This window comes from Trichomycterus rosablanca, chromosome 19, assembly GCF_030014385.1.
Source record: "Trichomycterus rosablanca isolate fTriRos1 chromosome 19, fTriRos1.hap1, whole genome shotgun sequence".
NCBI classification, from domain to species: Eukaryota; Metazoa; Chordata; class Actinopteri; order Siluriformes; family Trichomycteridae; genus Trichomycterus; species Trichomycterus rosablanca.
In genome coordinates this window covers 19,450,792-19,462,374 of record NC_086006.1, presented here as the reverse complement: position 1 = coordinate 19,462,374, position 11,583 = coordinate 19,450,792, and positions in this window count along the sequence as shown.

The following is an 11,583-nucleotide window of genomic DNA, read 5'->3' as shown; positions in this document are numbered from 1 at the left end:
TTCATTATTATTACTCAGAAAACATTGTATGAACAAACAAGGTGCTTCCACATTTAAAAGCATAAATGTGTTTTTTATGACGATCTAGTGAAGCCGTCTGGAATGGAAAATTTTATATCATATTACTAAACAGTGCAGATTATACTTTTTTTTCAAACCACTTTATTCTGGTCAGGGTCATAGCGGATCCCTGTAGTGGATCCACTATGGGAACAGAGTGCCAAACCATGCACAGGGTGCCAGTCCATCACAGCTTAACTTATACATTTAGGGTCTGTCTGAAAACCTTGTCAGCTTACATAAACAGCATTTTACATCATCCTACCCGCTCCATACAGGAAGGCTGTCTAAATTCTCATGCCTACTGAGGTGCCTTATTTCAAAGCTATACACTGACTGAATGACAAGGGAGCATTCGATGCTTCCTTAGTGGTAAAGGCAATCCCAGCATTCAGTGCGGCACAAAAAATTACAAATCAGCCAGACGAATGCGACTGTGTTAGCTTAGTAGCTTAGTAAGCGAAAACTGCTACAATTACTGTAATCACTAAGTTGTGCGTCTAAATAACCTGCCTTATGAGTTTGATGCCTTATTAGAATCCTATGTACTTAGACAGCTACTTAGGTAGGCATTAGGCAGCAAGGCAGCTCATTAGGCTTCCAGACAGACCTGTGCATTCACACTTATGGGCAAGTAAAGGCAGTCAGTCAACTTTCTGTATTTTTTTTCTAATCAGTTGGATGAATTTGGAGAAATTAAAAAGAAAATACATCAGACATGCAAGGCAAAGGTTCTTGCAGTGGCTGTAAGCAGAATAAAACAATGGCACCCTGAAAACATGTTGCTGTGTCGCAGCCCCTTATCCAGCTTGGTCACTGCATCACCTTAAAAGCCCATGATTTTGTGCAACACCCATAAGTGGTTGACATTAAATAATTGTGGGTAAAGGTGACATCAAACAGAGGCATATTTCACAAATGAGGTGTTTTACGAGTGCTGGGGTTTATGGCTACATAATTAGTAGAAGTGGATATGAGCTGTTTACACACACTGCATATGACATTTCCATTAAAAAGGGAAAATGTAGTGGAAATAAAACAAACAAGCTGGTGGCAGACATGAAGCTCATTTCAATTCAGAGTTACACAAAGCTTCATATTTTTGTTCTTTTATTTTTAATCATTTATTGCTTTGACACGATCCTCAGCTCTGTTGCCCATCGCATGTTAGTCATCTTTGCCTTTCCCCTTACCCTTTTTTCACCCGATCAACTTCTTCTAAATACTAATTAACAAATGCTTAGTGTGGGTGCCCTTTCTATCGAGTCCCTTTGGTAGAAGCCGCTGTTAATGGCAGGCTGGTTTATTCAGCCCTGCGACACTTGGAAGCAGTGTGAAAGGACCTGGGAATGCACACAAGTGATATTTGTGAGCTCAGATCAAAAAGCGTTTACCTTTAGATGTTTTTCCGTTATGAATATTCATTGTCCTTGTTGAAATCTAATTTAGGTCTCCTTATCTCCAGGGCCTTTTAATCAGTGCCCGTAGCCCGAGGGGTAGAGCTGATTGACAGCCAAACTTTTAGAGAGAGAAAAAGGGAGAGGCTGGTGGATGGATGGATGGATGGATTTGTGAACTATTTGTGAGCTCTTGTTCTGAATGTGAAATAATGTTTGGTAATTTACAGTATAATCTACATCATGACAGCAACCATGAGCTGTATTCACTTTGAATGAATGAGTGAATTAATTAATTAATGCCTTTATTGTCATTGTATATAAAATACAATGAAATTAATGCCATTTTCTATGCAACTCATTGGAAAAACAAAACTATACTGTTGCATACATGTACACACTTTAACGGTAAAATACACACAACAATTAAGTCCTTAAATATTAAGATCTAAAGTATACAAAGTATATAATATATAATATGTATATAAAAATGCATATGTGCTATAGGTGTCGCATTTTCTACAGTAGAGGTATTGCACATCTACAAATAACAAAAGTATAGCACAATTATAGCACCTTGAAAATGATATTTGGTTTGCAAATTTGCACATGGTACTGTTTTATTTGCACAGCTTATACACCCATTAGGCATAAAATTATGACCACCTTCCTAATATTGTGTTGTTCCCTCTTTTGCTGCTCAATATGCAACAAACTGTGATGCACTGTGTATTCTGACACCTTTCCTCCCATCAGAACCAGCATTAACTTCTTCAGCAGTTTGAGCTACAGTCTGTTGGATCGAACCACACGGGCCAGCCTTCGCTCCCCACGTGCATCAATGAGCCTTGGCCGCCCACGACCCTGTCGCCGGTTTAACACTGTTCCTTCCTTGGACCACTTTTGATAGATACTGACCACTGCAGACCGGGAACACCCCACAAGAGCTGCAGTTTTGGAGATGCTCTGACCCAGTCGTCTAGCCATCACAATTTGGCCTTTGTCAAACTGGCTCAAATCTTTACGCTCGCCCATTTTTCCTGCTTCTAACATCAACTTTGAGGATAAAATGATCACTTGCTGCCTAATATATCCCACCCACTAACAGGTGCGGTGATGAAGAGATAATCAGTGTTATTCAATTCACCTGTCAGTGGTCATAATGTTATGCCTAGTCGGTGTATATAAAAAGTGCATATGTGTGGGAATTGCACAATTACAAATAACAGAATTATTATTTGCACCTTGCAAATGGTAGTAAATGGTACTAAATAGTAATATTTGATTTGCAAATTTGCACATGGTACTGTTTTATTTGCTTAGCTTATAGTTGCACACATAATGTCTATAACTGCACCTTTTAGGCTTACCCCATTTAGTTTTTTGTTCTGTGTTAGATATCTTATATTCTTATATTGTATCTTATTTTTGCATTAGATTACTTTTAATTAAATATTCTTTTCTGTACTACATTGACATATCGTTGTGTGATGCTTGTGATAATGGTAAATTGCTGCTGTAACAGGGATTAATCAATCAATCAATTAATCAATTTGTAAAAACAGTTCTAGTATTACAGCGATATTGAAGTGATGGGGTACGAGGGCAGTATTTATTCAACTGAACAATAATACTTGGAAAAACATTTAAGCTACACATTTAATTAACTTACTGGTGTTGCAGAAAGCTACTCATAACCTCTAATATAGTCTTCAACTTCTAGTTCGATTTAATCTGTTTTAAGCAGTGTAATAAAATATTCTTTTCAGACTGGTAATTATTTACAACCCTGTGTTACTTGCTTGATGCTTTAATCTCCTTTTTACGGGGACATACAGAACAGTGGTCAAACAAAAAACCCATTTCTAAAAAGTTGGGACACTTTGTAAAATGCAGTAAAACATTATTTAACTAATAAAAGCTTAAGAAAAATATTTTAAGATGTTTTAACTGATCGACTTAATTATATTTTGGAGTGTTTACCATTGTTGTTACTTTTAATTACCACACAGGCACTCAAAAGTTAATAAAAAAAAAAACATGGCGCCCAGGTGGCACTGCGGGATATTCCACTAGCACACCAACTCCTCGGTTCAAAGCTCGGTGTTGCTACGGGTCAGCCGGGCACCATCTAGCGGACATAATTGGCAGTGCCTGTAGCAGACTCTAATTGGCTATAGTTTCTGCTAGGGTGGAATGACCGGACTATGTGGGTGGGGTCTTCTAACACTGTGCAAGTACCATGATTAGCAGATAGAGGTGCCTGTGCAGAATGCATGGTTGTAAAAAAAGAAGGGGTCTGCTAAGGACTGCGCACTGGTCGGAGGGTTTTCAGGAGAAAAATGGGAGAAAATGCATAAATAAATAGAAAAAAAATCACAAAAGGTATATAGATTTTTTTTACACCTCTCTGTAGACTGGTGCCTACATTTTTGAACCAGTGACGCTAAATCCAACCACTAAACATGATTTTCAAACACAATTGTCAATGTCTTTCAGTTTCCTGATGTCTTTCCCATGGTTCTACAGAAATGCCAGTGTCACTTTGGACTAGGCAGTTTGTGACATTAGTGCCCCAACGATGAACACTCATCTAAAAACGAATCATTTCATGCCAGCTAATCTAATGCAAACTCATGTCCACCTTCAAAAGCACCAACACTAGTTATGCAGACGTTAGAACTAGACATCTGAGAAATAAAAGAAAGTTTGAATGGTGTGACGGATTCTGTTTTCTATGACTATATCATTTAGCCTTAGAAAAGATGCCACGAGGATGCACCATAGGACGATCCACTTCATAACATAAAGAAGTTGAAGGACTTGCTGGTAATATTCTAGTGCTCAATACTTCAGCACTGTAGGTCAGAGCTATCTGTCAACATATGAGGCTGGTAGCCGATTCAACAACTACGTTTGGGACACAAGTAGAACAAAACACCTTACAAACAGTGACCAGAGGCATGAATTATAGCCCTTAGTACCCATGTGTCTGTGCAGCACTCTTGTTAGCAGTTTGACCACCATATAAGAAAGCCTCCCCAATATTTAAATAAATAAATAAATATGTATAATGGCAAACTCAATCTGACTTTAACTAAGTTTCATTCATTTTGGTTTGTTACCTAGCTGTGTATACTAGCTTTGTGTAAATGTACTCTGCAGACAGTGTTTTAGTATACGGTGTGTGCAGGTGTGAGGTCCTGTCCCGAAGGGGTCCATTAAAATGGTGCCCCGCTCTCTGCCTGAGCCACAGGACTTTATCTTTAACACTGGCCATATGCTTAGCAGGAGGCCAGCAGCTGACTGAGTTTAATTGACGGAAATCAACATATCTGGCACTGTGTGTGTGTGTGTGTGTGTGTGTGTGTAAGGACAGGGCAGCAAATGATTGGTGATTAGTAGACAGTATCCACAGGCACTTCTCAAACAAGGGGACACCAGTAGGAATGATTTTCAACCTATAATCATAAAAAACAGAAACACAAATTTTGGCAGAAATGTATGTAATGCTGCACCAATTAAGTCCATATGAAGCTCCAATCAACAGGCATATGTGAAGAAGACCTGCCTCCTTAGCCCCTGTGTCCATAGTGCCAATTGTTTAATTTATGGAAAGGCAGTGTTTTGATGAATACTAATTAAACTTTGACTACTGTTCAATTAAATTATTTGTAAGTATATTAATTCCAAGTTGCAAGTTTAAAAGTTGATTCTTGAACATTGTGGGATATTTCTACCTCGCATCCGCCCCCAAAGACCACAGCAAAGATCAGTCTGCTTAGTAAAGGTGTAGCCCTTTTTATCAACTTGTTAACATAAGACAGCACTGACACTCACTGAGCACTTTATTAGGTACACCTATCTGTTACATTCATTCATTACTTTATAAACTAGACCTGTCATTCAGATGAACTTTATGGGTATATACTCCAATCACCTCCTTGTTTCTACACACATTGTCCATATAGGAGCACTATAGCGTCCTGTGACCACTGATGAAGGTCCAACTCAAACAGCAGCAATAGATGAGCGATCTGACTTTACATCTACAAGGTGGACCAACTAGGTAGGAGTGTCTAATAGAGTGGACAGTGAGTGGACACGATATTTATAAACTCCAGCAGTGCTGCTGTGTCTGATCCACTCATACCAGCACAACACACACTAACACACCACCACCATGTCAGTGTCACTGCAGTGCTGAGAATCATCCACCACCTAAATAATACCTGCTCTGTAGTGGTCCTGTGGGGGTCCTGACCATTGAAGAACAGCATTAAAGTAGGCTAACAAAGCATGCAGAGAAACAGATGGACTACAGTCAGTAATTGTAGAACTACAAAGTGCTTGTATACGGTAAGTGGAGCTGATAAAATGGACAGTGTGTGTAGAAACAAGGAGGTTGTTTTAATGTTATGGCTGATCGGTGTAATATATATATATTAGGGCTGTCGAAGTTAACGCGATAATAACGCATTAACGCAATCTCAATTTAACGCGATTATAAAAATTAGTGCCGTTAACGCAAATTCTAGTTCATGTTGAGACTTGACTGGTAGAACAAACGTTTGAATGTCGGACTTGCCACCGTTTTTCATTTGCAGTTTGTTAACATAATGTTACCGAGCGTCGTAGTGTCGTAGTAATGCACTTGCATAATAAAGAAGCTGCCAGTCCTCCATTCACGTAACGCTAGGACGGACACTTAAAAATCCTCCTTTTGGAGTGAACTGGTTTCATTTTTGATCAATATTATTTACCATTGGCTCAGGTACATGTCAAAACAAATGCTTTGTATTTCATTGGTTTAACAGCCTCATTTCACTGCTTACAGCGCTACCACTGGCCAATCGGAGAAGGTCCGCCCTCTAAATGCTAGTCTGTGATTGGGTGGTTGAATTTCGCCCGCCCTCTCTGTTTTGTAAACACCGCTACCTGAGTCAATCACTCAGCTCTCATGATCAGGAACGCGGTGAAAATGCCAAAAAGTAAACTTTTGAGGCAGCGATGAACGGACCTAAATATGAAAAGACACAACATTTAGTGAGTAAAACAGTCATTTGTTATATAATTCTTGCTTAAATTGGTCAAAAACTCTGTTATATGGGTTCTGGATTCATTCTGTGTTGCAGTAGCATGTCCCCCTGTTCCTAATATGATGTCCGGCTTTTTGGGGTGTTATGTCCTCCTTTTTGTTACTATGAATCTGGCCACCCTAGTCTAAACACACTCAGTTCGTGTAGAAACGTCCATTAAACCACTGGATAGTATTACTGCCTAGTATGTGAGTGAATAAAACAGTTTTCTCTTGTCCCAGCAGTTTTTAACATCAGTACATTTAGCATAAAATGTGTTCACCATTGTAACTGTAACATTTCACTTAAAAATCCTTGTTTTCTATAACATTTACACAGATTTTTTTTAATGCGATTAATCGCGATTAACTATATGAAATTCTGAGATTAATCGCGATTAAAAAAATTTATCGTTTGACAGCCCTAATATATATATATATATATATATATATATATATATATATATATATATATATATATATATATATATGTAATTTTTATTTATTAACTTTTGCAGTACTTTGGAGTTTTAGTTCCACTGTTAAAAATCAACAATTATTTTAACAATTATCCTTGTGTTAAAATGAGGAATGCTGAGGATAAAGTTATACTTTCATAATACTCGGTAGTGGCACAGCAGCATCATTTTGTTAAATAATTTGGTATAAGAATGCTGACACATAACTTTGACTTTAAGGCAAAAGCAAAAAATTAATAAATAATAATAATTATTAGTAGCCCTAAAATGGCATCATAGTGTCTAGGCTGTTTTTTTTTTAGATAGGGCCAGGGAGTCAGAAGGCCAAGGTTTCACAGTTCACTTTTGACTAACTGATACAAATGCAAACTATGATAGTTCATTAGTTGTTAGCTCTGCTTTCATTCTGTATAACTGGCTGCCAGCCTGTTATTAAGGGGTGACAGAAGGGCATGGTAAATGCTCCCAAATTCTATGAATCTATAAATATTTTCAGTCCTAGTATTTGAGGTGTTAGTGTGCCTGTGTATTGATTTCTTTAATAGTTCAAAATTTCCCGTTTAAAGAAACTTTAAAGAAAAAACGACACTAAGTGCATTCTATACATAATAATGGGTGATTTGTTGAGACTAAGCTGTTGTCTGGTTTATTTCTGCAACCTCATGAATATTTTATGATGTTTGTAAAGGATATTCTGAATTTAAATCCCTGCACTGTAGAGAAAATGTTTCAATGACATGAAAGGAATTTTTGCCAACGAGCCCATAATGCTGCACATGATTGGTCAATTAGTATTCAGCTCAGTCTGCACAAGGGGGGCTCCGAAACGTGGCGAGGACGTACACCGAGACGGTGGTGACACAGTGACATTGTCATTAGCTTGATGTTAATTAGTAATTAATGGGGCTGTTTCTCTCCCATTCTTTTAACAGGCTCTTTACTGCTTCTTCTAACGGGATACCAGTAATATGAGAAGGGAGTTATGTTTCTATTCAGATTACTAATTAAGTGTTTTATTATTACTTTAGATCATTTAAGGGGACAGTCGACCCTGGAGTTACGAACGGTTTACCATATGAACATTTCGGGTTACAAACCATGTTTTTCAACTTACGAACAAACGTACGAACAAATTTCGGATTACGAACTGAAATTCGCGAAACACGTGACGTGAAGTTGACTCCGACCTTCTCTCTCTCTCTCTCTCTCTATATATATATACAGTGTATCACAAAAGTGAGTACACCCCTCACATTTCTGCAAATATTTTATTATATCTTTTCATGGGACAACACTATAGAAATAAAACTTGGATATAACTTAGAGTAGTCAGTGTACAACTTGTATAGCAGTGTAGATTTACTGTCTTCTGAAAATAACTCAACACACAGCCATTAATGTCTAAATGGCTGGCAACATAAGTGAGTACACCCCACAGTGAACATGTCCAAATTGTGCCCAAAGTGTCAATATTTTGTGTGACCACCATTATTATCCAGCACTGCCTTAACCCTCCTGGGCATGGAATTCACCAGAGCTGCACAGGTTGCTACTGGAATCCTCTTCCACTCCTCCATGATGACATCACGGAGCTGGTGGATGTTAGACACCTTGAACTCCTCCACCTTCCACTTGAGGATGCGCCACAGGTGCTCAATTGGGTTTAGTCCATCACCTTTACCTTCAGCTTCCTCAGCAAGGCAGTTGTCATCTTGGAGGTTGTGTTTGGGGTCGTTATCCTGTTGGAAAACTGCCATGAGGCCCAGTTTTCGAAGGGAGGGGATCATGCTCTGTTTCAGAATGTCACAGTACATGTTGGAATTCATGTTTCCCTCAATGAACTGCAGCTCCCCAGTGCCAGCAACACTCATGCAGCCCAAGACCATGATGCTACCACCACCATGCTTGACTGTAGGCAAGATACAGTTGTCTTGGTACTTCTCACCAGGGCGCCGCCACACATGCTGGACACCATCTGAGCCAAACAAGTTTATCTTGGTCTCGTCAGACCACAGGGCATTCCAGTTATCCATGTTCTTGGACTGCTTGTCTTGAGCAAACTGTTTGCTGGCTTTCTTGTGCGTCAGCTTCCTTCTGGGATGACGACCATGCAGACCGAGTTGATGCAGTGTGCAGCGTATGGTCTGAGCACTGACAGGCTGACCTCCCACGTCTTCAACCTCTGCAGCAATGCTGGCAGCACTCATGTGTCTATTTTTTAAAGCCAACCTCTGGATATGACGCCGAACACGTGGGCTCAACTTCTTTGGTCGACCCTGGCGAAGCCTGTTCCGAGTGGAACCTGTCCTGGAAAACCGCTGTATGACCTTGGCCACCATGCTGTAGCTCAGTTTCAGGGTGTTAGCAATCTTCTTATAGCCCAGGACATCTTTGTGGAGAGCAACAATTCTATTTCTCCCATCCACAGAGAGTTCTTTGCCATGAGGTGCCATGTTGAATATCCAGTGGCCAGTATGAGAGAATTGTACCCAAAACACCAAATTTAACAGCCCTGCTCCCCATTTACACCTGGGACCTTGACACATGACACCAGGGAGGGACAACGACACATTTGGGCACAATTTGGACATGTTCACTGTGGGGTGTACTCACTTATGTTGCCAGCTATTTAGACATTAATGGCTGTGTGTTGAGTTATTTTCAGAAGACAGTAAATCTACACTGCTATACAAGCTGAACACTGACTACTCTAAGTTATATCCAAGTTTCATGTCTATAGTGTTGTCCCATGAAAAGATATAATGAAATATTTGCAGAAATGTGAGGGGTGTACTCACTTTTGTGATACACTGTATATATATATATATATATACTGTGTATATATATATATACAGTGTATCACAAAAGTGAGTACACCCCTGACATTTCTGCAGATATTTAAGTATATCTTTACATGGGACAACACTGACAAAATGACACTTTGACACAATGAAAAGTAGTCTGTGTGCAGCTTATATAACAGTGTAAATTTATTCTTCCCTCAAAATAACTCAATATACAGCCATTAATGTCTAAACCACCGGCAACAAAAGTGAGTACACCCCTAAGAGACTACACCCCTAAATGTCCAAATTGAGCACTGCTTGTCATTTTCCCTCCAAAATGTCATGTGATTTGTTAGTGTTACTAGGTCTCAGGTGTGCATAGGGAGCAGGTGTGTTCAATTTAGTAGTACAGCTCTCACACTCTCTCATACTGGTCACTGAAAGTTCCAACATGGCACCTCATGGCAAAGAACTCTCTGAGGATCCTAAAAGACGAATTGTTGAGCTACATGAAGATGGCCAAGGCTACAAGAAGATTGCCAACACCCTGAAAATGGGCTGCAGCACAGTGGCCAAGATCATCCAGCGTTTTAAAAGAGCAGGGTCCACTCAGAACAGACCTCGCGTTGGTCGTCCAAAGAAGCTGAGTGCACGTGCTCAGCGTCACATCCAACTGCTGTCTTTGAAAGATAGGCGCAGGAGTGCTGTCAGCATTGCTGCAGAGATTGAAAAGGTGGGGGGTCAGCCTGTCAGTGCTCAGACCATACGCCGCACACTACATCAAATTGGTCTGCATGGCTGTCACCTCAGAAGGAAGCCTCTTCTGAAGTCTCTACACAAGAAAGCCTGCAAACAGTTTGCTGAAGACATGTCAACAAAGGACATGGATTACTGGAACCATGTCCTATGGTCTGATGAGACCAAGATTAATTTGTTTGGTTCAGATGGTCTCAAGCATGTGTGGCGGCAATCAGGTGAGGAGTACAAAGATAAGTGTGTCATGCCTACAGTCAAGCATGGTGGTGGGAATGCCATGGTCTGGGGCTGCATGAGTGCAGCAGGTGTTGGGGAGTTACATTTCATTGAGGGACACATGAACTCCAATATGTACTGTGAAATACTGAAGCAGAGCATGATCCCCTCCCTCCGGAAACTGGGTCGCAGGGCAGTGTTCCAGCATGATAATGACCCCAAACACACCTCTAAGATGACCACTGCTTTATTGAAGAGGCTGAGGGTAAAGGTGATGGACTGGCCAAGCATGTCTCCAGACCTAAACCCAATAGAACATCTTTGGGGCATCCTCAAGCGGAAGGTGGAGGAGCGCAAAGTCTCGAATATCCGCCAGCTCCGTGATGTCGTCATGGAGGAGTGGAAAAGCATTCCAGTGGCAACCTGTGAAGCTCTGGTAAACTCCATGCCCAGGAGAGTTAAGGCAGTTCTGGGAAATAATGATGGCCACACAAAATATTGACACTTCAGGAACTTTCACTAAGGGGTGTACTCACTTTTGTTGCCGGTGGTTTAGACATTAATGGCTGTATATTGAGTTATTTTGAGGGAAGAATAAATTTACACTGTTATATAAGCTGCACACAGACTACTTTTCATTGTGTCAAAGTGTCATTTTGTCAGTGTTGTCCCATGAAAAGATATACTTAAATATCTGCAGAAATGTGAGGGGTGTACTCACTTTTGTGATACACTGTATATATATATATATATATATATATATATATATATATATATATATATATATATATATATATATATACAGTGAGCAA